General features: G+C 43.4%; 1 protein-coding gene and 1 long non-coding RNA gene across 5 annotated transcripts in view; one reads left to right on the top strand and one right to left on the bottom strand.

Annotated features, from left to right (window-relative positions):
• si:cabz01090165.1 (uncharacterized protein LOC100333421 homolog) overlaps positions 1-27,363 on the top strand; it is a 471,441-nt gene that overhangs the window by 264,281 nt on the left and 179,797 nt on the right. The window lies entirely within an intron of this gene.
• Positions 12,997-16,806, bottom strand: LOC118493941. The gene is made up of 3 exons (XR_004895982.1): positions 16,504-16,806; positions 14,412-14,419; positions 12,997-13,010 (listed from the first exon to the last, which is right to left on the bottom strand). It is a non-coding gene; the product is annotated as an uncharacterized LOC118493941 (long non-coding RNA).

Genomic DNA, 27,363 nt, shown 5'->3' with positions numbered 1-27,363 from the left:
CCGGGGGGTCTGAGGAGTCGTCCCTCAAAACCCTTTGAGCGCCAAACCCTTCAATTCCTGTGTCTGAAATCGTTGGAAAACCTATATTTACTGGTAAGAAGTAGGGCTGGATCAGAACATCCGACTATTCAAAGTTGGGTAGGTGTTAGGGATTTGAATATTCATTTTTTGTTTTGTTTTTCCTTCCATACTGTAATAATGGAAGGAGAAACATAACCCTAAGAAGCAGCCCTTACAACATATAAACATGTTTTTAACCCCCTGAACGGTTATTTTTTTACCAATATTTCGGTAGTGGGTTGTCTTTCAGATGTTTTGAGGTGGGAGAAATCTACCTCATCCAATTATTGGAGGGGACATAGCCACTGCATCTCTCCTGAAATCTACACCTATTATCCGTAGATCTCTAAAATGTAGCCTACACACTTTGGTGACAACTAAACCGATGGTACAGCCTAATAAAACACAGCTCTTTCCTAAAGACTAATAGTGACAAAGTCTGGTGCTCCATTATTCTGAGGGTATTGTGGATGTCTGTGTGGATTCAGTCGTCGCTGTAACAAATCTCAAACAGAGCTTGTTGTGTTGGCAGCTCACAGCAGCAGGGTGATGCAGTGAAGAGCCTCCTTCAGAAGGATGATTTGGTGCAGTCCACCCTGCTGATTCATGCTTGACTCTTAATCCCAGCCAGAGATTTTATTCTCTGGGTGATCCCGACCGCTGACCTCGCTGTGGAATGAGAAAAGTAAAGACAGAAATACCCTCTGAGGGATCCATGAAGCATTACATTACCATTTCAGCTTTGCACATTGAGTGATTTCAGAAGATTCTTACAATAGTCTCGATATGATAAACAACAATACTTTCATCACTGTATGAAAGAAAATGAATGATTTCACATGCGTGAAAGTGAAACTAGTTTAATGGATTTTGAAATCTAAAGTATTTTCTTCAAACAGGCCACTAATTATTGTTTGCAGGATGATGGATTTTCTTAATTATTTTATTTACACACTTTATGCATATTCAACTGTCAATTTTAACAGTGGTAGCACGTGGAAAATAAAGCAATAAAATCTTTATGAACAATGGTATCTGACTAAAATGATATGCCTCCCATTGAATCACAGTTGTATTTGCATTACTGTTGTATTTACCTCAATATAATTTAATGTTTCTGTCTCCAATTTGCAGTGTAATAATTGCAGACAAACCGCATTAGTCCCGATGCTTTTGGGATCAGTAGATAACCGTTGCTACAACTCAGAATCCCCTTTAAGACCGATACTGACAGATATTGATAGTGTGCATGTATTTGTGGGCAGTTAGTTTGAAACTTGTTTACAATGTTGTTCCAAATTAGACGAGTACTTACCCAGGATTGCATTTTCTAACACCTGTAGCACATAAGAAGTGGTCCATGTATGGTGGCTGGGATGTGCCAATCCAGAGAATGAATATGTTAAAAGTGTTGCTTTTCTGGAGAGGTGACGTACATTAACGCTGGGAAATGCGACTGGTGTATCCTGACAACACATTTTCACTCCCAGCGTGTCAAAAAGTGACGCTTGGTCAGGTGCCTTAGGCGTTTGTTACCGACGCAAAAAGTTTCCTTTAGCATCTAGCCCGTTGCCGTCACTTTTAGACACACTTGGTCGGGACTCTTGGCATCACTTTTTGAGGCTCTGGGACAGGACGTACGTTTAACTGACATGCAGCACAAGAACTGGACAGTTAGGTTTACGAAAATATCGTGGGTGGGAAAACAAAGTGTACATTTCAGAGATACACAAGAACGGGACACAAACCCCGGTCTCCTGGGTGAAAGTCCATTGTCGCTCTTACAGCTGCTGCTCTGCCCGGTGCGTTCCATACAGACGCTAAAGGGTGATTTTTGCATCTGTTTGTGATGCTGAGAGCTTAACCCTAAACCTAACTGTCCCGTTCTTGTGCTGCATGTCAGTTCATGTACGCCCCGAACTGGAGCGTCATAATTTCACGCCAAAGGGCTAGATGCTAAGGGAGACTTTTTACATCAGTAACAAACATCAAAGGCACCTGAGCAAGCTTCACTTTTTGACGCGCTGGGAGTGAGAATATGTTGTTTAGGTAGTATAAACATTGTGTGATCTCAAGAACACGTTAAAATACTCTCTACACTAATGGCCTCCACGGCCTTCTATACTTCTCAAAGTAACAGCAACTGAGGAGATTTCCTCTGTAGAGCAAACAGAATAGAAAGCTGAGATGAGCAGACGAGTGAAAGCAGCAGAAAATACAGCAGCAGAGAGGACGTGGTGGATTACAAAGGATGAAGATAAAGATTTTAAGAAATAATAACCACAAAAAAAAAGAGAGAAACTGCTCTGTCCTTGTATCCCACCGTCATTACCTTTCTCTTTTCCTCTGGCTGTTCCCTACACGCTCTCCTCCTCTCTCCCTCTTTATCTCCTCCCATTATTCTCCCCCATCACACCTCTCCTTGTCAGCATGTTGTTTTTCTATTTCTGAAATGAATGTCCTCAGCTTTCATCCTCTCCTCCTCACTATCTCATACACGAATGCAACAATAAATTAATGTTTTCTTTCGCCTCTGTTTTGCTGTCCTTCCTTTTCTTTTCACCACCCACACTTTTTATTTCATTCTTTTTCTATTTCTCTCCCCCCATCGGGTCTTACTTTGTCTGGATTTATTGCTTATATTTCTAAATTTTGCTCGTCTCTTTCATCCTACCTCTCTGACTCTCTTCTCTTCTGACCATGTCTTTATGGATATATGTATAGCTTTAAGTATATGTTTTGCCTGCATGTGCTGCAGGCACATGCAGGCATTTTTACTCTTCCTGTTGTTCTGTTTGTCAAGTCAGCTTTATTTATACAGCACATTTAAGCAACATGGCAATTCAAAGTGCTTTACATAACACATTAAAAAGCAGTTAGAAATTAATACAAAATTAGAAACAGATAAAATACAACAATAAAATTCACAGTGCAGTATAATAAAATAAAGAAATCAAAAAGAAAGGTCTTCAGCCTTGATTTAAAATAATTTAAGAGAATCTGATTAAACTTCATGGGATGTTTTATTAGGGAATATTTCCCCCGTCTGTAATATTTCACTGACCATTGTTATCACCTACAGTAGGTGAACAGAATTTATTTTCCTGGCGACTGCCAATGCGAGCGTTGTATTATTGACACGGCTACATCTAATCTAACACTGCCAGACTCCCACTCTTCGCCAAGGGGATTGTGGGTATTTGATTTGGGCTCTTTCTCTGTCTGGGCTCCAGCAGGAAAGAGAATTGCAAAGCAGCTAATGCCATGCTGCTTCCAATACCTTCGGCCTGCTGGGAAGTTCAGGCTGCATTCAGACTTTTGAGAGATTCAGGGGGTGAGAGGAGCAGCGAGTTGGCAATTGAGTTTGTTGATAACAGCTTCAAGACTCGCCAGGATAAGAAACAGCTAGATGCTAAGGCGACCACCCATGATGGGAACAGATAAACATTGGGCTAGAGACAAAAGTCCAAAGTGAAATGTGGATTTTTTTTTGAAACTCATACTTTGAGTGAAACGTATGTCTACCATACGCTAGAAGACCGAACAGACTTTGAAAAGACTACAGTCTGACACCATCTCACATCTAAAGACTATCATCTCACATCTTACGTTAAAGACTGTCATAATGTGTAAAGACTGGAGATCTTCCAGGGTCACACATTGCACGATTACAACTAGGTTCGTTTTGCAAAATTTAACCAAGCTAGCTAGCTACTGCTATAGTTAGCTGATAACTTATGGGAAAGTCTGCAGATTTTCTGTTCTGCCGTACATGCAGATGAATGTCTCTTCAGAAGGGTTGAAAATCAGCAACTTTCCCTCTTTAGCGTTTATCTTAGCGCAGCGCCATGGCAACCATAAACAACACTGGTTCTAGCTGTTTGCTGCTTCCTGTTTGGTGCTGGAAGGAGAACACCCATTGGTTGTTAACAACGTTAACATGATTTAACTGCACTACCAAGACTTAAAACTTAGGATAATATCAAACATGTTTGATTTTGTCTGAACGTCCAGACGGGAGGAAGAGTTTTGTGACCTGATGAGGGGGGGGAGGCAGCATGTGAATGTGCCAGCCGGCCAGTAGGCCTAGTTATCTGTCCGTGAATCTGGGGGGCAGAGCTTCTGAAGGGGGGCGGGGGGGGGGGGGGGTATGTCGGGGAGGGGTTGTAGCTGTATAGTCTATATCCATGACGTCAAACTTTCAGGATTGCTCTGTTGCCGTCGGAAATTCCGCCGGATTTCACTCATTTAGGCCGGATATCCGTTACCTTGGGCTTCCTTTGTGTTGGCGTTCTAAACTCCGGTGGATTTCTGAGGACTATGGTTAACTGCTCCTCAGATCTCTGCAGGGTAAATCCAGACAGCTAGCTAGACTATCTGTCCAATCTGAGTTTTCTGTTGGAACAACGTGACATCATGACTTTGCGTAAACATACACACCACTTTCTAAAGCCAAGTGTCGTGTTATCTGTACGCATTTTGAGCTATCCGCGTGTATGTCTACACCGTATACAGCGGACGGGTTGCAGATTGAGCTCAATAAGTGGTGTATGTATGACACGCCAATTCGTATGCCATTTTGGCGTTCGGACAGTTGGCTTTAGGAAAACAATAACGGGGTTGGATTTAGAAAAAGAAGAAAGCGACAGTTGGGTTTAGGAAACGTGACATGCGGGACACGATCCCCGGTCTCCTGGGTGAAAGTCCTGTGTTGTTTTTTGAGTTAAAGGTGCTGTAGGTAGATTTGTGAAGATCCAGGATTTAGCCAAAGAATTTGAACATCAACAACTTCTCAGTCCCTCCCCCCTTTCTGCTTAAGCCCAAACGGTCTCCTAAGCCCCTCCCCCCACAAGGGAGAATGAATCTGTGTGCATTAGCAGTAATTGACACGCAGTTAGACACCCCCCTGGCCCTGATTGGTGCATCTGAACAGGGAGCTGTGGATTTTTGCAAATCTCACTACAGGCTGTAGGTGGTGCCAGAGGAGCCAGATTTTTCATAGGGTCAGTTTCAGCAAATGTGACAGAAAGTTAGTTTTATAAATCGTACCTACTCCATCTTTAAGGAGTGCCTTTTTTGATGATGAAAAACCTTTATGTTCCTCAATGTGTTTCATACTCATTTCTTTTTGTTCTGTCTACCATTTGTATTTGATACTTGACCTGGACGTCTCCCAAAAACACTTAGAAAACAATAGTCCTGATTTGACCAGAGAAATTGACTGACATAGATTTTCTTTGCTGGTTATTTTCCCCACTAATCAACCCTTTGACACAGATTAGAGTGGTTTATCTCCTACAGCAAATCAAATATTGAAAAGTAAGTATATATATAGTGATCAAAACACAGAAATGCATTGAAAACCTCATCTATTTCCTCATTGGTGGTCAGAAATATCTGAGTCACTCAACCCCTCGGGAGTATTTTCTAACTAAAAGCAATGAGAGGAAAAGTAGCAAAGAGGACAGAGAGAGAAAGGGATGATAAGAGAGAAGAGAAGAGCCGCACTCGGTCAGAGAGCAAAGATGACAGCATGGATTAAAAGAGAGAAAGAAGATTTGCATGAGAGCTAGAGAGGTGGAGGACAGGACGAGAGAGACTTCGATCGATCGGTTGTCTGAGCAATTCTAATATTGGAAACTTGTCCAGTAAACTGTGGAGCGTAGGAGGACACACACACACACACACACACACACACACACACACACACACACACACACACAGACACACACACACACACACACACACACACACACACACATACACACACACACACACACACACACACTCACACACACACAAACACGTTGTTTTATCATTAGCTTAGTGTAAGATAAAAAATAGTTTATACGTGAGATAGCTAATACTGGTTAATTGTTTTTAAACCATATATATATATATATATATATATATATATATATATATATATGTTAGGGCTTTCAATCGATTACAAAAATGAATCTAATTAATTACATACTCTGTAATTAATTAATCGAAATTAATCGCATACATAATTAACGGTGCCTGAACCGATACTTTTTAAGAAAGTAAAAAAAGAAAAGAAAAAAAAAGGGTACTAAACAACAGTTGGTGACATTAAAGCAGCCATATTATGCTCATTTTCAGGTTCATAATTGTATTTTAAGGTTGTACCAGAATAGGTTTACATGGTTTAATTTTCAAAAAACACCATATTTGTGTTGTACTGCAGTGCTCTCTCTCACTGCTGCAGATCCTCTTTTCAGCTGGTCTCTGTTTTAGCTACAGAGTGAGACCTCTTTTCTTCTTCTTCTTCTGTACTATCTTTGATTGCACTGCACAAGCCCAGTAGCTCAGATGTAGATCATGTCAGCTAGCTAGCTCCATAGACAGTAAAAGAAAGGCTGTTTCTACAACTTCGGTCAGTTACAAGGCAGGATTAGCTGGGCGACTTCTAAATGAGGGCGCACATGTAAATAGTTCTTTTGTAGATTATGGTGAACTTGTGTGTGTTGTAGCAGTGCTTTGCTATTGAGAACGAGGTAGCATGCTAGCGTTAGCATGCTAGCGTTAGCCATAGCGTTAGCATGCTAACGCTACGAGCTAATGGTTGCGGTTAGCCTGCTCGTTTCGGCTTGTGACGTCACAAGCCGTGCCGATTTTGAACAGCTCACCCAGAGACTGAAGGCAGGACACATTCAGAAACCGTATCTCACTCTAAACAGCATGGATGGAATTTTTTTCAAAGTTTGTATGTGTGTGGAAGCACCAGAGACACAACATAACACCCCAAATCCCAGAAAAAGTGATTTTTTCATAATATGGGCACTTTAAAGAACGGCTTTTTTATTGCTAAGGCCATATGGTCAAAATGAAATGATTAAATAATAATGTATAACAATAACTTATTATCATGCATATCAGTGGCACCAGATTTCGGTAGCCAGGGTTGGCAGGAAAAAGATTTTTACAAGTAAATGTTCCAGTTAATGATCCAGGCAGCACATTCTCGTCTCCCTTCTTCATTTAACAGTCCAATGGTGGCTAGAACGGCTGGAATGGATTAATCTGCATTATTTTTTTTAACGCGTTATTTTTTCTCAGATTAATTAATCAAAATTAACGTGTTATTTTGACAGCGCTAATATATATATATATATATATATATATATATATATATACATATATATATATATATATAACACATTGCAATGTACAGTAATAAAATATAGCAGCACTTTACCATCAACAATCGCATATAAAGGCTTCTTAACCAAATCCTACATAAATGGACGTTTCAACAGTAATGTGAGCTGAAATTGGGGAGAAATTAACCAAATAAATAAATAAATAAAAAAATAACTGGACCCCAACAGATGTGTACATGATCGGACACTGTTATTGTCTCTGGCTCTCAGGTGAAGTTACTTCCTGGAACAAGGTGGACAACACACACACACACATATAATAACAAATCTAAATTCAAATACCCAAGACTCTTCTTCAATAACAATCAAACCAGGTCGAGTGAATTAATAACGTTGCAGTGTTGTATAAATATTAATGAGGGTGTGAGTACACTCTCCTCACAGGGATAATTTATTTTTCTCATTCCTTTCGATTGCTGTGTGCTCCCACCAGTGCTGAGTACTGCAAGTGTGTTTTGTCTCTCTACAGGGTCTGTTTGGTGTACAAAATAATTCTAAAGAATTTCTTCCTGTGTGTCCTCATTAGTATTCTAGCACAGGCTGTATTACTTCAGATCTCTAAGAGCTTCAGCAGAAATGTTCTGAAGGAAAAACCTTTAAGAATATTTCTTGTTTTCCTTAACAAATGTCTCCTTGACATGAGCCTTCTCTGCAGAAGCAACCACTGGATTTTAGATTAGTTTGTTTAGTTTGGGGATAGCTACTGAGAGGTTGCCTCCGTTCACTCAGGGTTTTAAGAAGAAACAATACACAACACGCCTCACAAAATCAAATGAATACAATGTCGACCACATTTTTTTTATATTTCCTTTGTAGGTTTACACATAAATCTGAGTGTTACCTCGTCCTTTATGGATTGTGACGTATGAATAGGCAATTATTTGCTAAAATGCTAGCCATAAGACTGTATAATTTAGACAGCACCCTCAAGTGGCTGTAGTAGTTATGATGGGAGTAGTCTATATCGACGACGTTTAATTTCTGGGATTGTTCAGGTGTTGCCGATGCCATTACCGTCCGCTGTTCCTCAGATCTCAGCAGGGTAAATCCAGACTGCTAGCTAGACTATCTGTCCAATCTGAGTTTGGACAGATAGTCCACGTATTTATGCAGCCACACAGTTGCTCCCTCCAGCGCTTAGCTCTGCCCAAGACGATTATGATTGGTTTAAAGAAATGCCAATGAACCAGAGCACATTTTTCTCCCATCCCGGAATGCTGTGTGTACCAACTAGACCTTCCTCCGCAGCGCTGTGGAGGAAGGTCTAGCAATGCAAGACTACGATGGCAGCAAAGCAGGAAGTAAGGTGACGAAGTATAAGAGTGCTAAATTCCACGGTAGGTTGGGGTGGTCAAAACAAAACAGGACTTTCATCCAGGATTCGTATCCCATTTAATAATAATAGTATAGAGTTTTTCTTTCTCTTTTGCGGAACAACGGGAGTTATGTCACTTGAACTTGAAGTGGTTTGGGTTAAAATTAGACTTCACTTCCATTCATGTCCAATTTTAACCCAAAACCACAATCTTTTTCTAGGCTTAAGTAGTTTTTGTGCCTTAACTGTGACCATTTCACAACGTTAATGAGTTGTTTAAAACTGCAACTGTTAAGTTCTCTGGTTTAGAAATGAGGTTGAATTTCCTGCCACAGCTCGGGGCGCTATTTAATAAAACGCTCCTGTGGGTCGCACTTGGAGAGTAGGAATAAATGGCCGATATTGCCGTATGGTTTGGTAGACTTGTTGGTATTATTTTGCCCCCCTAGTTGCCAGTAAATGCAGCTTTAAATCAGAGGACACTCGGCATAACCCCTGTCGCCTTATGAGATGCAAAGAGAATACACATCGGTGTTATACTGCTTTATCAGATCCCAAAATACAACTGTTGTCTAACGTTGCATTTATTAACAGAACCAACAGAAACTCAGGAAGTCTTCAGACCAGGCTGAAACCAGAGCTTTTGTCTTAAAGGGAACATTTTTACATTTGTTCACCTCATGTTTTGGACTTTTGTTCTGTAATAAATTACATGAACCGCTGTCAGGTTTTTGAATAGTTTCTGTATTAGCAGTCAGGGAGAAAGCACCGTCGCCTCGACCACTCTGATATTAAATAAAACTCCCTTGTCAGTCTGATATATTAGCCTAACCTTTCGCTCATTATCTCCAGAGTGTAAATTTGACACTTGTGCACTCTCATCATGTCCTGTCTGCCAAACAAACCGCTGTAATATATCTTCAGTTGTTAAGACAATCCTTCCAACCTCTTTGTCGCTTTTAACTCTTCAGTTTTTCTAATATTACAGGAATGTTTTAGAGGAAGTTCCCCCTCCGATTCTTTCTCTCTGGAGCAGTATGTACTGCCTGAGATTCAGTATTGATGATCTGAGAAACTGCATGCCATTCCATTTTACTTGACTCCATTGTGTGTGTTTCCCGAAGTGATAAACCGCTCTGGATTAAATGTCAGACAAATGTCAGTGAAACCTTTAGAGGCATGTTAAGTCCTGTTGTGGCTCCTCTTGGTTCGTCAGGACATATTTTGATCCATATGAAAGCCACATGGCGCTATCTAATCAATCACTGCTTTTAGCAAAACTTTAGCAAAACAACTTTGTTGTAGTAGTTTGCTAAATGGCTTGGCAGTGGCGTGTGGGGTATTGCTACGGGATGCAACTTTGTGTACATCCCAGGTTCTTAAATTACATCCCCGGTTCCTTCACTTGCCTCCCTTCCCACCGAGGAAGCATGGGAGATACGCGAGGAAATGATGAGAGGATAGAGGAAACTAGGACATGTGTTTTTAGAGGGATGAGACTTTCCTTTCCTCTGAAGCGTCACATGTATTCGTCAGCTGTTTGGGTGGAGTTACCTGCACGGCTTCCCGGAAGGTTGCTCTCGTGTATCCTCACTCATAGCTCCGATCCTCCATCCTAGCTCCTCGGGGCATGAATAAGAGCTTTGATACGGCCTTCATGAAGGAGGACCTGGTTCAAGTGAGGAGCTTTTAAATAAGAGACTTGAGATCCAACCTATGTCATGGCAGTTGTATTGCTCAGGACCTATGGAAGCGCAGTGTCCTTTGGATGTGAGGTTCTTGAGAAAACCACGAGCAGCAATACCGGAGGCCAAGCGATCGACCCGTTACTAACGTTTTCAACGGGCACTGCACTAGAGCTGTAATCGGGCCTTAAAAGTTCGGCCCGACAAGGCCCGAGCCCGACAGAATTCGCCCCGAGCCCGACAAGTACATCTTGATTGACAGCTTTTTAAAAGCCCAAACCCGTTAACAGACATTTTTCAAATGTGCGCACGCACACAGTTCTTTTGACTTTTGTCAAGATTGAGTCATTTATACATTTTTTAACATAATTTATTCATGACTAACATTGGCTATACCAGCCTCCGTTTCACTGTGCAAATTAACATCCACAAATAGTATTTTAGTGAATTCAGTGTGCTGGATTGATGCACATATCATATGTTTTTTCCGCTGAACTTTCACACAGATGATGATGATGGTGATGATGATGAAGATGATAAGGGTTGCGTTTTTTGTAAGAGCACTGTTAAATAATTACCAACCTATTACTCTCAATGTTATCTATTCAACCTCTTGTAGTATTGATCTTCACTGCAGCTTATCTACTCCACTCCCCCTCACAACTCATGTACATGACTGAGTGACTCGTGTGGCTGTAGAACTCAATCTATTTTTCCAAATCAATTGATCACCCTCATTGAGTACTGACTCAGGAGGATTTTCCGTGTGACCTCAGCTGTACTGCATGGGAAACGCGTAATCACATTGTTGCTGCTGAATGTTTTTCCGGCAGGTTGCACATAATGATTGAAGGTACAGACTGCATGTATTTACAATCACTCTGCAGAGGCTGCTCTGGTAAACCGTGTCTGTCCAACCCGTTCTCATTCCCAACTCGTCAAATACTGATGCTTGGTCGGTGTCTCTCAGTGCCTAGTCTATATCCACGATGTCCCACTTCCGGGATTGCTCCGGTGCCGCAGGAAATTTCATCGGATGCATGTATTTTCACCGATGTCCATTTCCTTCCGCTTTTTTTGGTGGATTTCTGAGGACTATGGTTAACTGCTCCTCAGATCTCTGCATGGTAAATCCAGACAGCTAGCTAGACTATCTGTCCAATCTGAGTTTTCTGTCATACAACTAAACTGTTGAATGTACACGTTGCAACAAAACAAGTTCCTTCCCAAGGCTATTTTGCAGCGGCTCCGTGCGGCGCTCAGCGCTGCCCATGACGATTGTGATTGGTTTAAAGAAATGCCAATAAACCAGAGCACGTTTTTCTCCCATCCCGGAATGGACTAGCCAGACCCTCCTCCGCAGCGTGTGAAGGAAGGTCTGGGAAAGCGAGACTACTCAGCGCCAGATACTAACGCTAAAATCACCCTTTAGCATCTGTATGGAACCCCCTGGGTATAGCAGCAGATCAACCGTGGCACTGTTAAGATCACATAGTATTAAGAGTGACGGTAGTGAGTCGTATGAAAGACCGAAAATCTGCATAAGGAGGTTAGTTGGGGATGGTGGATGGGTCAAACAACACAGGACTTTCAACCAGGAGACCGGGGATCGTGTCACTGAAATCACTATGTACAAAAAGTGACGCCAAGAGTCCCTAGCAAGAGTGTCGAATCGAGTCGCCCGCTTCTCTTTGACATAAAGTTGAATCCAGGCAACTGTATGCAAATGAGGAGAGGCCGACTAGCCCTGCCGCCTCCCAAAAGCTCACGAAAATCTTTTAAACTGACCCTTGTCGATCTGAAATGAAGACAGATTTCAGCAACTGCAGCCTGTTTCTCACATAAAATGTTTTCAGAAACACTTTTCAGTGAACTATTTTGTAAAATAAGAGATTGAATTCCAAACAAGCTGCCTTTTATAGTCGGTTTTGAAATCCGGCAGCAGACAGACCCACTCGACTCGTTCGTCCAATCCGGTGCAGAAGCTTACAACTGCTGGTGGCAAGCCCACTAAGGTGCAATGCTGGGAAGCGAGGCGATCCCTGCCGTGAAAAAACACGTATATGGAAATGTACCATAAAGGAGATTTTTTGCATTGGTAACAAATGCCAAAGGCACCTGACCAAGCATCGCTTTTTGACACGCTGGTAGCTAGAATGTGTTTGCATACCACTTTTAGCTTTTTGACCCTGAAACACCGCAGCATTGTTTTTGCATTGTCTCCTGAGTAGTCTGTTAAACAGTTGTGTGCCAGCAAGCTACACATACTTTGCTGTTACATTCAGTTTATTAAAAAAACACACAAAGCACCCCGCTAATGTTCCTCCAAGCGGTCACTGAGATGAACAACCTCTTATGTAGTTGCAGTCTGTTCAGCTTGTAAAAGCCTACCGAGCAGAGAAAAAGTCCTGGTGACACTGATCATTAAGTTGCTCAAAACTGAACTTTTTATACTCCAGATGAAACTCACGCTGGGGGATAATACATCAGACGCCCAGAGCACATAAACAGAGCACAGAATGCATTAAACCCAGCAGGATGAATTAAAAAAAAAAAATGATGATTGTAGAGCGGAGTGGACCAACGGTAAAAGCCCGGCCATGCTCCAAACATTTGCATTCTCTACAGGCTACTTTCAGAAAATCACCATCAGCATTTCTTTTTTTTCTCTCTTTTAAAAGTCAATTAGCTTGTAAAATCGCTGCAGTGGGAGTCAAGTTTGGAAGGTCAACACTCTCTTTAATGAGAAACGATATGTGGAAACTAAGTTTGTTGTCGTGCTTTAAGCGGCCAGGCTGCTTCAAACTGCACTTAAAAAACACCTACTTGTTTAAACTAAACAGACAGACCAAGAGCAATTTTGGAATCAAACAGGAAATGATAAAAAAAATATCCAGACAACAAATTGAAGGGCTGTTACGTCTACACAGCTGTCCGACACTTACACGGATATTCATCATATTCTCTGCTGATAGCACTGATTCTTTCTTTGGTAATTTAAAAAAAACAGTCCAGGGAACAGCCCAATGCAAACTGTGGTTATTGTGATTTTTATCAACCGCAGCATTATCAATATTGTCCCCAGCCAACGACAATGTCTCATTTTCATGATAATGGCTTATTTTTCTCTCTCGCTGCTGTTTTCTGTCAGGCTCTGTTTATTTCTGCAACCTTTTTCTCTGTAGAGGAAACACAACCCTAGCAGATTTATCATGACTACTCCTGGCTTTTTAATCTCTTGTGGATCCACTGCAACACCGAGAGAAGTCTTTCTAATTTCATTTTAGCACTTTATTGCATTCACTGAAATAAAATGCAATCTTTTTTCTGGGGGGAGAAGACAGCTGAAAAGATTTTTTAATCTGATCTTGTTCTTTTCACAGTTGCATTGATAAAATAACTACAAGAAATGAAAACACAAGTGTACCAAAGTGCTCAATGATTTGTTTGCTATGATGAATTGAAGTAATTCGATTGATTTAGTTATTTTTTTGGTAACTACATCCGAGCTAATACTGCATGCACCGATGTGTATGTAAACTTCATTTATACTGTATAGCACCTTTCAAAACTGCAATTACAAAGTGCTTCACAAACTAGGACAAGTGAAAGAAGGCAAGAGAACAATCAATCAAGCTCCGGGAATGGCTAAGCAAGTAGACCTCTCATTAAGAATATTTAACACAGTCCTATGCTTATTTTGGGAGGAAATGACAAATGATGTATGCACACTGGTGAAGAAACAACAGCAAGATATGTGGATGAATGATTGGTTCTTGGCTTTAGTTGGACATGAAGTGATACAGGCTGTCCTCATGAACCATTCGTGCGTATGGCTATAAAGTAATGCACTGTAATTTGTATGTATTCCACGTATTTATTACTGTCAGCACCACATTGACTGCTGCTGTATAAGAGCGTGAAGATCCTCGTAGGGAGGAGGTTGCGGGGGAGATGTTTGGCTCCTAAAACACAGGGGCTTTCAAGCCAGGGGAAGCGGAGTTTGTGTCCTGAAAGAAGTTAGGAGGAAACCGCAAGACTTTCACCCAGGAAACAGGTGCTCTCGTCCTGGCCGGGAGTACTACTTAAGGGGACCGGTGTGTAAATTTAAAGGTGCTGTAGGTAGGATTGTGAAGATCTAGGACTTAGCCAAAAAATGTGAACATCAACAACTTCTCAGTCCCTCCCACCTTTCCGCTAAAGCCCCAAACGGTCTCCTAAGCCCCTCCCCCCACAAGGGAGAGCTATGCACGATAGAGCGCGTGTGAAGAGGGAGGAAGGGGAGGAAACCTATCTGCAGCTCATGCGCGGGGAAAGGGGAGGACGCTATGAAATGCGTGTGCATGAGCAGTGATTGACACACAGTCAGACACCCCCCCCTGGCCCTGATTGGTGCATCTGAACAGACAGCGGTGGATTTTTGCAAATCGCACTACAGGCTGTAGGTGGTAACAGAAGTGCCAGATTTTTTTTTAAATGACCTGCTTCATGTAGTTCTACTGGAACATAGGGTCAGTTTCAACAAATATGACAGAAAGTTAGATTTATAAGGCTTACCTCCTGCACCTTTAACTGTCGTCGCCACACGACGGTCCCGTTTTGGCGACTGAACTCGATTACGATGGTGGGTGGAAACGGCCGACACCTCTGAGTTGCATGTACAGTGAGTTAACATTGCACATGCTTCAATGATGCGAGCCCTTCAGTCTGGTCAGACTGAGGACATGTCTTTTGAACATAATGTATAATTTGTTGAGGAAAGGCTGCATGTACAGTGAATAATTCCTTTTCAGGCTCAGGATGATATTGCCGCACTGATAATACCAGAAACTGTGCGGCTGCAGGCCGTTCTCATGAACCATTCTTACATATACAGTAGCTACGAAAAGTAAAGCACTGTAATGCGTTTGTATTCCATGTATTTTTTTGCAGTATGCACCACATACTAAACACAAAATCTTCATCCAGGAAACACATGCTCGTGTCCTGGGAGTTTTTTGACCCTCCTGTTGTCCTCGGGTCAAATCAGAAATTTGGGTTTTCTTTCAACCAAATTGTCAAAAAAATAAATTAACTAGGATGGGGTCCTACAACGCTCTTCACAAGTAAAATAATTGATCAGTTCACTACTTTTATTGAATTTGGTTGTTTTATTCAATCTTATAGCCATTGAAAAAAAACAAAAAAAAACCGTTGTGACAAATGTTGGAAAAAGCTTCAAAAACGTCAGAAGAAAACATCAACAAAAACATCGGAAAAAGTAACAAAAAACTTGGAAAAAAGTGACAAAATGTCAAAAAACAACAACAAAAAGTGACAACAACATGCCAAAGCCAATAAACCAGAGCATGTTTTTCTCCCATCCAGGAGTGCTGTTTGGAGTAGCCAGACCCTCCTCCGCAGCGCTGTGGAGGAAGGTCTGGCAAAGCGAGACTACTGTGGCGCATACAGCAAAAAATACGTGGAATGCCTACGAATTACAGTGTATTACTTTACTTGGCTTTTTGTACGAATGGTTCGTGAGAACAGCCTGTCCAGTCTGAGTGCTAAATGGTTTCATATGAGGTTTTATTTCTGACAAATTAAACTGTGATGACACCATAGTCTACCTTCACATTTGTCCTATAACAGAGTCACTATCCCTTATATCTTTTTGCACCTCAGTCGTTGGGTCTTTCATCTATCTTCAGACTGATCCTCCTCTGTCGTGTCGAAGTTTAACAGTTTGATTTAGAGCCACGTATTTCAGAGCCGACCTTCCTCTGTGATTCATCACCTCTGACTCTCTCTCTCTCTCTTGAACACCCATCCTGTAGAGCAGCGGTGTGCCGGTCGGTGATGGATTTCCATGGAGCATTTATAGAAATGAACACACACCGACAGCAATGACCTGGGATTTATAGTTTGATCTCTTCTCTCTCTCTGTAGTAAAAGCAACGGATAATAGAAAGCAGATTAATGTGTGGACATGTTTCCTGTGTCCTTGTGATGTTGTTATCTGTCCTCAGCTGAGGGCGGTGGATTGCTCCACTCATCCGTTCATTCGTCGGGGGTTTCCTCTCTCTATCCAAGCCGTTGTCTCATACCCCCTTTCCACCAACGCGATGGATTTTTTTTTTATTATTTTGTGACACTTTTATCTACATTTTTGATGGGTTTTTTTAACATTCCTGACACTTTTTTCGATGCTTTTTTGACATTTTTTCAACGCTCTTACAGTAACTCTGGAAACGTTTAAAAAACAAAAAAAAAACACATTCTCAATCCCATCGCGTGAAATACGGACGCTTGATCACGTGCCTTTGGCTCTGTTATTGACGCTAAAAGTCTACTTTAGCGTCATATTTAAACGTGCCTTATCTAAACGCGCTTGGTCGGGACTATTGGAGTCACTTTTGACGCAGTTAGGTTAAGGAAAAGGTCGTGGGTAGGCATATAAAAGGTATGTTTCTGTGACAAGTGGGACAAGAACGGGACAGTTGGGTTTAGGAAAAGAAGAACAGGAAAGTTGGGTTTAGATAAAGAAGAACGGGACAGTTGGGTTTAGGAAACGAAGAACGGGACAGTTGGGTTTAGGAAAAGAAGAACGGGACAGTTGGGTTTAGATAAAGAAGAACGGGACAGTTGGGTTTAGATAAAGAAGAACGGGACAGTTGGGTTTAGGTAAAGAAGAACGGGACAGTTGGGTTTAGGTAAAGAAGAACGGGACAGTTGGGTTTAGATAAAGAAGAACGGGACAGTTGGGTTTAGGTAAAGAAGAACGGGACAGTTGGGTTTAGATAAAGAAGAACGGGACAGTTGGGTTTAGGTAAAGAAGAACGGGACAGTTGGGTTTAGGTAAAGAAGAACGGGACAGTTGGGTTTAGGAAAAGAAGAACGGGACAGTTGGGTTTAGATAAAGAAGAACGGGACAGTTGGGTTTAGGAAACGAGACACGCGGGACACAAACCCCGGTCTCCTGGGTGAAAGTCCTCTGTTGTTTGACCCATCCACCCCCTCAACCAACCTCCTTATGCGGAATTTCGGGCTTTCATACTACTCGCTACCGTTCCACCGTCGCTCTTAATATTACGTCATCTTTAAGCGCCGCATAGCTGCTGCTCTGCCCGGTGCGTTCCATACAGACGCTGAAGGGGGATTTTTGCGTTAGTATCTGCCGCTGACAGCCACTGCCCAAGCGTCCGGACCAATGTCAAAGATTGTTGTTCCCATCAGTCACTTAGACACAAAAACATAGGAAAATAGGGTTGGAAAAAAAATGGTAGTTACCCTTTAATGCAGCCTATTAAGTATGGTATGAATCAAGCACCTGTTTTCTTTGTTTTCCACATGTATCTTGTCTTAAAGAAAGAGAGAGACTTCATTTTCAAAACTCAGAAGGGCAGAGGGAATATGAAGAAATCTGAAGGAACTGCGAATGTAAAAGTAGAAAAAGTCAAAAAAGAAGGGAAAATCTCCGACAAAGATTGAATAAAGTGACAAAGAAGTAGACGTAGAGAGACAACGCAAGTGACAGAGTTACGATATGGCATGAAGGATGAAGGGGAAACATAAAGACAGAGACTGGAGGGGGGGGGATGTGACATGAGAAAAGAAGATAGAAAGAAGGGAAAATGGAAGAGAGAAGGGACAAAATAGAGAGAGAGGGCAGATTTGATATTCAGTCTTTAAACCGAAGAAGTGTTCAGTCTTTCAGCTCAGGGACGCCGACGCACTCGACCAAATCATCCACCTCATCAGTCATTCAAAACACCATCAGTCAGCCAGGAAATGGCCCATCAAACGGACGCATTCACCCACAGCTCAGCTCACACTGCCACCAAATAGACTCGTCTGACTGACTGACACGTCCCACTGGCTCGCTTCTGATTGGTGGATAGGAGCAGTCGGTCAGTCAGCCAAATACCTTCAACTTCATCACTGGTGACGTTTTGACTTTAGGTGAAAGTAGCACTTAACTATGTCATTTGCACAAGCACTTTAATATATACTACGCCATTTCCACTTTAACTATGCCATTTGCACAAGCTCTACATATACTATTACTACTATGCCATTTGCACAAGTACCGACGTCTACAATATAATTCATCTGAGCCTGTAAAAATGATGTTGATGTTGATAATGTGTCTTTTAATCGTGCTGTGTATGTGCACATGTTTGTTGGAGTGTGGACTCTACGACTTACGTTTCGTTACATATGTGCCTGCACATTTTGTCAATGACAATAAAATAAAATTGAATTGAAGTGTCTTCATGTCTGTGATCAAACATGGATTCGCTTTTCATTCAACTGACGTGTCACCATGACGCCTTCGCTGGCAGCTTAAGCCCAGTTCAGACCAAAAATTCGCAACAGAGAGACAAAACCGTTTTAGAGCGTTGCAGACTCAAACCGGCTGATGGTATCGCTGCGACTCAGCTGGTCGAGTCTCCAGAGGCTGGTTCTAGAACGTAAGAGACATCTCCTGTTTCAACAGCCAGTAGAGAAGTCAGCTGGTGGAGTCTCCAGAGGCTGGTTTTAGAACATAAGAGACGTCTCCTGTTTCAACAACCAATAGCGAAGTCAGCTGGTCGAGTCTCCAGAGGCTGGTTTTAGAACGTAAGAGACGTCTCCTGTTTCAACAACCAATAGAGAAGTCAGCTGGTGGAGTCTCCAGAGGCTGGTTTTAGAACGTAAGAGACGTCTCCTGTTTCAACAACCAATAGAGAAGTCAGCTGGTCGAGTCTCCAGAGGCTGGTTTTAGAACGTAAGAGACATCTGTCCCTGTGGGGGAAACTGGCGGAACTGTGTCACGGGCCAGAGGACAGAAGGGGTGAGGCCATCCATCCATTGTTCAGATTCCCTCTGACTGTATGACTGCATTGTCACTGTCATTTACAACAATAGATCCCCCCCACCCCTTGTAAAATGATCATTGGGATGTTGGTGTGAAAGTTAATTGAAAGCAGCTGGTATTATAACTTGAAGAGGATTTAAATGCGTCATAACGGTCGCGTTCAAATCCAGAACGTGAAATGTATAATTTCTTCTGCAGCAGGAAAGAGCCACCCTGCAGTGATCTACAGTACCTTGTTTTAGTTTCTGAAATTCACTTCATTAAATCTTCAAATAGCTGTTCACCTTCCATTCACCCCCTTCCCCCCCCTCCCCGATCAGCTGCTGCCACTGCTCTCAAGGCCATTTAGTCAATAATCGGGTTGTTTAGTTTTAAACTTTCTCTCTCTGACATCAAAGCACATGGATTTATATTTTCATAATTCTATTTTTGCAGAGTGATTACTGGTAAACATCATTATACAGTCATCAAAAGGAGTTGTATGAGCCGATTATTCTGGGTGTCTGTGGCCTTCAAGAGGTGTGTGTGTGTGTGTGTGTGTGTGTGTGTGTGTGTCCCAATCTATTGTTTTATTGTTTAATTAACAGATAAACATCATTGCTGCATCATCAACCACCGCTGTTCTTTTTATACGTTTGTATTTTTCATCCTCTTTCTGGCGTCCCTCTTCGACACAAGCACAGACTCTCCTTAGTTTTCTGATAACAAAACCAAAGTACATCAAAAGGAGAGAAATAAAACTTTTTTTTCCCTCATGAATTGGCACCTTTCAGAAATTCCTCATATTCAATTCTGCAGGAGACTAAAGCCGTCTTTAAATGGTGGGATAACCAGCTTTGCATTGTTCCTGCCAACGAATGAGGGCGGGATTAAGGTGCACATGCTTATTTAAGATCAGCACACTGGACAAACCTTTGGTCCTGCCTCTTCTCACACACAGGGCTTTGTTTTTATACTGTTTCCCCACTGGAGACATCCTGCTGGGCCTTTTTTTGTATTAAGTGATGCAGCACAAGACAGGTGAGGGACATAAAAAAACAAGACAGCATTATGCGATAGAAAATAATCCATGTGTGAACAATTGAGACAAAAAAAAGAAATAAGCCAGGGAAAAAAAAAAGAAATTTCATTTTGGCATATTGCATGTTGAGGGTGCAGATTGGCAGTTTATTTGTGTGTGTGTGTGGTTATGAAGCGGACAAAGGGAAATGATTCGGGAGAATTGGGATAGGCGAAGGGAAAGGAGGGCTCTTCACCCACAATCTCCCATTCACACCATCTCCATCTCATCTTAGCTGTCCATCGTGTTCGATGATGATGCCTGCTCCAGGGATGGGGGTGGGAGGGGGGGTAGGTTCAGCGACCTTGCCGCTGGTGCCACTTCTCGTGGGCGTATAGTCCGATCCTTGAGCCGCACACTCGTCCGCAGATGGAGCAGGGGAAACCAGATGCCAGGGGGGTACCAGCCGCCCGCTGGTGTCTCTTGATGCGCCTCTCGGATCGTCGGTCTTGGCTGATTTGGTGTATTTGAGAGACTGCAGTGGCACAGGTGACCTGCCAGGCTGATCTGTCGAGTGCCAGAGATTCAAGCTGCATAAGGGGGATGTTTGCTCGCTTTAGGAGGTCTCTGGTGTAGTCCTTAAAGCGCCGCTTTTGCCCTCCAGCGGAGCGTTTAGCGCCCGGTAGTTGACTGTAGAGGACTTGACGGAGCAGGCGGTGTTCAGGCATGCGTATAGTGTGCCCTATCCAGCGCAGATGTTTTTTGGCCACGGCTGCTTCCATACAGATTGAGTCAGTGTTACTGAGGATATCTGTATGGGGGATTCGATCTTCCCAGTACAAGCTGAGGATCTTTTGTAGACAGCGGATATGAAAGGCCTCTAGGTTGGTAATGTGTTGGCGGTATGGGGTCCAAGACTCTGCCCCATAAAGCAGAGTGGAGAGACATACCGCGTTGTAAACAGCCACCTTGGTGCTGTTCTTCAGGTTACGGTTTTCAAAAACCCTGCTGCGTAGGCGTCCAAAAGATGATGAGGCTTTATTTATCCGGGTGTGTATTTCTGTGTCAAGGGAGCAGCATGAGGACAGAGTGGAGCCGAGGTAGGTGAAGTGGTCCACTGTTTTAAGTGGAACACCACTTATGTGAAAACTGGGTGGTGTGGGGGCGGGGGTGGTGAGATGGGACATGACCTCGGTTTTTGAAATGTTGACCTGTAGGCCAAAGGATTGGTACAGACTGGATATTGTGTTAAGGGCGTGCTGCATAGAGTCTGGACTGTGAGCTAAGACGGCACATTCATCAGCATACTGAAACTCACAGATTTGGCGGGTCTTTGTCTTTGTGTGGGCCTGGAGCCGACGGATGTTGAAAAGGCTTCCGTCAAGTCTGTATTCCACATGGACACCATCTTCATGTCCCATGACACGGTGGAAGAGGCAGGTGATGGCAGAGAAGAGGATGTTAAAGAGCACTGGAGCCAAGACACAGCCTTGCTTCACCCCAACGTTTACCTTGAAAAACTCTGACTGGAGTTCTCCCATGATTACTCTGGCTTGCATCCCGTCATGCAGCTGCTGTAGGATGTGGAGAAACTTGGGTGGTACCCCAAGTTTGGAGAGGTGTTTCCAGAGCAGCTCACGGCTGATGGTGTCAAAAGCTTTGCTGAGGTCGATGAAGGCTACGTAAAGGTCTTTGTGATGTTCTCGGCTCTTCTCCTGCAGCTGCCTCAAGACAAAAACCATGTCTGTCGTGGATCTGGTCTTCCGGAAGCCACACTGTGTTTCCGGAAGCACAGCTTCCGAGATGTGCTCAACCAGTCTGCTGAGCATGATCTTGGCCAGGACTTTCCCTGCGACGGAGAGGAGAGATATCCCGCGGCTATTGCCGCAGACTGCTCTGTCTCCTTTCTGTTTGTAGATGACCACGATGTTAGCATCCTTCCAGTCCTGTGGGAGGGTCCCATGTTCCCAGATGTTTTGGATCAGGAGGTGCAGGTGATGCGTGAGGGTGTATCCTCCGTGTTTGAAGACCTCTGCAGGGATTCCATCGGGTTCGGCGCTTTTGTTGTTCTTCATCCCAGTAAAAGCTTGCCGGAGTTCTGAGTAAAATGGTGGGGTGTCCAAGTGTGTGATTGGTGCCAGGTCTGGGAGATTATCCAGAATATGTGGGTTGACAGGGTTGGTGTGGTTGAAGAGACTCTCAAAATGATTTGCCCAACGGGCAAGAATGTCGTGGCGGGCCTTGAAGAGCATGGACCCATCAGCTGATCGTACTGGGGCAGTGGCCCGCTTCCTGGGGCCGTACAATGCTGTTATGGCATTGTAAAAGCCTTGAGTGTTATTGCAGTCTGCCAGGTTCTGGATTTCTCGCGCCTTTTGAACCCACCAGGTGTCCTCCATAATCCGGAGGGCTCGCTGGGTTTCTGTTCTTGCAGCAGTAAAGGTGGTTTTAAGGGTGGGAGATCCAGGGCAGGACAGGAGAGCTTTGTGGGCCGCATGCTTGGTCTTTAGGAGTAATTGTATCTCAGCTGAATTGCAGTCAAACCAGTCCTGGTGACGTTTCCTTGATTGGTCAAGCGCCTCTGAGGTTGCACTATGAATAGCCTGGCACAGAACTGGCCAGTCGGTTGTTTCCTCCGGGAGCTTGGTAAGGTTTTCAGCAAGGAGCCGTCGCAGGTTGTCTTTGTTGGTGAGGCAATTCAGTGCTATACAGTTGAGTTTTTTGTTTGGAGCGGTCCGCGGGCCACGGGGTTGAATGCTCATAAGTAGTTTGGATCTGACCATGAGGTGGTCAGTCCAGCACTCAGCTCCGCGCATAACACGGGTGGTGAGGACGTCTTGTCTGTCCTTTTGACGGACAATCACGTAGTCAAGGAGGTGCCAGTGTTTTGAGCGGGGGTGTTGCCAGGTGGTCTTAAACCTGTTCTTCATCTGGAAGATGGTGTTAGTGATGACCAGCTGGTGCTCTGCACAGAGGGAGAGGAGCCTGAGCCCGTTGTGGTTCATTTTCCCCACACCATGCTGGCCAATGACTTTACTCCATACCTGGTGCTCCGTGCCCATTGAAATCTCCCATGAGTATGAGCCTGTCCGTAACCGGGGTTTTCTGTAGGATGGCGTCAAGAGCTCTGTAGAAATCCTCTTTGATGTTAAGCTCGGCATCAAGAGTTGGAGCGTATGCACTGATGAGAGCCAGGGGGATGCGCCATGTCATCAGTCTTTCATTGATGCCGATGGGGGATTCCGGAATGCGCTGCAGCAGTTTAGACTTCACAGCAAAGCCAAAAGGGTGGATGCTCCGACGGTTGCGGCTTACCGTCCGGAGTGTGGGGAGCAGACAATTTTTGGACCACCTTTTCCAGGTCCTTCCCCATCACAGGGGTGAGCAGTGTGGGGCTGCTCAGTCACAATGGAAGCTGCCGAAAGGACGCGCTGCTCCATCCCGCAGTCCTAGCGACCATCACTCCATTGCCGCCTGTGTGCATGGTTTGGTTAGGCACTCCCAGCCACATCCTTGGCCTATGCCCACCACCATTCCACATCGCCACAGGACTTGTGAGGAGGGGAAGGAGGGGGGGAAGCAAGGATCTTGCGTGGAGGTAAGGATTAAGGTGAGGGTATGGGTGCGCAGACCACACTCCCACCATGTCCTTGGCAGGTCTGGGTCAGGATCCAGTGGCATGGAAACCAAGACGACTGGAGACCCAGCACTGCTGCAGCCTTCATCCACCTTCTCAGCCGTTGTGATGCTCCACTTAAGTCAGCCATCATCCTCCGCCTGTTCCACCATTGAGGTCTTGCGTCTTTTTTTTCAGGGTGTGCTCCCTTAGCCTTTGCCTCTATAGGCTACCCCACAAGGCAGTGGGACTATTTGCCCATAGTTGGGGCAGTGGTTGGCGGGTGCCAGGGCGTGTCCACTGCTTGGTGGGCCTGCACACCGCGCCTCTGGGGCCCACTGCTGCTCCAAATTCCCATTCACACACACACACACACACACACACACACAAAAGAGAGAGTGAGGTGCATGGTCAAATGGAAGACAACACAAGGGTTAAGTTTAGGCACCAAAACAACTAGTTAAAATTAGGAAAAGAGAAAGGAACATGTGTTTGAAGATCTTGTGTTTAGTACATGGTGCATACTGCAAAAAAATAAGTGGAATACATACGTAATACAGTGCTTTACTTTTCCGTAGCTGTGTGCACAAATGGTTCATGAGAACGGCCTGCTCATTGTCTCTTTGGGTTGATCCAGTTGTTTGAGCAGATCTACATAGCGTGTCCATTTGGCACAACAAACAGCAACACGCCGATCATTTAAAATACCTCCATCTAGGGATGAGCGAGTACAGCATTATGTGTATCTGTATCTGTATCTGTATCTGTTAACCATATGAATTATCTGTATCTGTGTCTGTACTCGGACTGGGCGGGGCCTAACCCGGAAGTGGGCGGGGTTTAACCCAGAAGTTGGTCGGTTTGTCTTGAAATGGGCGGGGCTTTAACCGGTATGTTATTTTAAGCATGCAATTGATATGGGTTGATCAGAAATTGTTATATTTATTGCTGATTAGAAAACTATTTACATGACAGCATCAGCATTGAGCTTCAGATCAATGGTTTTGATCACAATAACAAACAAACTATATACAGAACAAAGCAGAGACGCAACGCGAGTCGCATTCTACCAAGCACCACGTCTGAACAAACCCCACGTTTACCAGAACTCTACTGGTTAATAAGTAAGTACTACAAACCGAAGTAAAAAACAAACCTGAAGCTGAAAAAACCCTAAACGTTAATGGAAAAGACCCGCGAACCTGAGTGACTGAGGGAGAGACAGAGAGAGAGAGAGACAGAGCTGTTCTGTGTGAGTGAGCAGAGCTGGACACAGCAACACAATAAATCTGTATGTGTGTAGGGGAGGGGCGCTGTGACGACTAGCCTATCACAGAACGCAGACACAGTCAGCTACCCAATGAGGATTTTTATTCAATCCGAGCACAGATATTGACTCGTATTACTCGTATAATACTCGTACTCGGCAAAAGTGCTTTATACGTACCGGATACTCGTTTCAGCCGAGTATCCGGCTCAACTCTACCTCCATCGTTTATTAATGATGTGATTTTAATTGTGCAACATCTGATGAGTGACAAAGAATCTGACCACACATTCACGGCCAACTTTCAGACAGTTTTTTGATTGTCAGCACTGATTCAGTCAGAAGCAGAACTAAAGTTTTTTGTTCATGTATTTTATTTTATTAAAGCATCTTAAAGTGTGAGAATCCACAGTTCCACCTGCCCAACACAAAACCTGCTGACATGTAATCCTTCAGTTTTAGGTAAAACATATAATCGTATCGTATAAAATCGTATAATAGTATAATACTCGGGAAAGGGAAGTTTGGGTTCCCCTGCTGGAGCTGCTTCCCCCGCGACCCGATACCGGATAAGCGGACGAAGATGGATGGATGGATGGATGAAATCAACCAGGCATGACGGTGTAGTTCCACTTACACAGCATTTTCTTATATATATTTATATATATTTTTTTATGTTAAAGGCTAAGCAGCAAGCCAAGGGATGAGAGTCATTTTATTTTTGCCAAATAAAGTTATGCAAAAACGTTGTCGCTTGCTTCAGTTACAGAACGAGGTGAATTAACTTAGATGGAATAAAAATTGTGTGTAATAGTGATGTTAGAGTGCCTTTTTGTTTTGGTTCCCAAAGACCGTTTTACAATTTATAACAAGTGATTATTCTTACAAGCAGAAATGCATGGGTGTAGTTCTCATAAAAAAAATGTATAATAAACATCTGCTATCCTTGAACGCAACACTGAGCCCCTGTTGGCCCTGAGCTCATCAGTGGAAAAAGGAAATTTAATTTGGGGAATCAAATCTGCCAGGAATCAAAGAAAAGCTCTTTCCGCAAATATTTGACTCTTTCCAGAGCCACGATACATCCTCACTTTTTAATAGACAGCATCAACCTTCAGTCACTGAACAAATCATATGTAAAAATACATCACATGAAGGTGTGAGATTTCTATCCAAGAACGTTCTGCAAATGTAGCTCCAGGCAGGGGGGAAGGTGGTGTAGGTCTGTACCCAGCCGGGAGATGTTCTGGTTGGGCTTAACGCGGGCAGGTAGCCCCTGGAGGTGGAGCTGAAGGGAGTGGGGGGGGGGGTGAGAGCTGAGGGACCCACAGGGGAGGGAGACTCAGCCCTGACCATCTGCCAGCCTCCAGCGTCTGCCAATATACAAACACACACACGTACACAGACAAACTTGCACACATCTTTTGCCTTCAGACATACACACACAAAAACGCATGACATTATGAATATTTCCATCCAATCAGGAGTGTTTACAGCATTCTTTGTTTGTGTGTTAACAGCATTGTGTGTGTGTGTGTGTGTGTGTGTGTGTGGACTTTTTTAACTATATTCGTGGGGTCCGGTTTTTGGACTATACTTGTGGGGTCCCGACAGCTTTGTGGGGCCAAAATGCTGGATCCCACAAGTTTAAAGGGCTGTTTGAGGGTTAAGACTTGGTTTTAGGATTAAGGTTAGAATTAGGTTATGGTTAGGGTGAGGGTAAGGGTTAAGGTTATGCATTTAGTTGTGATGGTTAAGGTTAGGATAAGGGGCTAGGGAATGCATTATGTCAATGACGGGTCCCCACAAAGATAGTGCCACAAACCTGTGTGAGTGTGTGTGTGTGTCTGTGATGGCAGGATGGAAGCCAGGGTCTGGCCCCTCTGTCGGCTCCCTACTGAATTTCTCTCTCTCTCTCTCTCTCTCTCTCTCTCTCTCTCTCTCTCTCTCTCTCTCTCTCAGGATACAACTCCTTCTTTCCACAGATACATACTTCAGTTCCTCTCTCCCTCCGACACTCCATTGCTTTATTCACATATATGTGCTGTAGCTACATGTGTTGCCATTCTAATGTCAAGAGGGATTTTATATTTACATATTCAATACCCTGCTTTAATTTGCAACACTTTACGTAAAGACTCAGTTCAATCAAATCACAATAACCCATTTTCTACCCTACCCTGAGTTAGAGATTCAGCTAGTTGACATTTAGTTTTACATCTGTGGGTCCGTTTTATTTTAATAAACAACAAAGTCAACATGTGTTTGTTAGATTAAGATGCACAAAAATAGAAAAGACAATAGATAAAATATAACTCTATTAAGAAAAACAGTGGTAAGATCATGTGCTTAAACTGTCAAATGTACAAATGAATGAATGAGTGAAAGTGAATA

The sequence above is a fragment of the Sander lucioperca genome, chromosome 20 (assembly GCF_008315115.2).
Source record: "Sander lucioperca isolate FBNREF2018 chromosome 20, SLUC_FBN_1.2, whole genome shotgun sequence".
Lineage (NCBI taxonomy): Eukaryota > Metazoa > Chordata > Actinopteri > Perciformes > Percidae > Sander > Sander lucioperca.
Note: the sequence above shows the minus strand (reverse complement) of the source record. Positions and strands in the feature narration are given on the sequence as shown.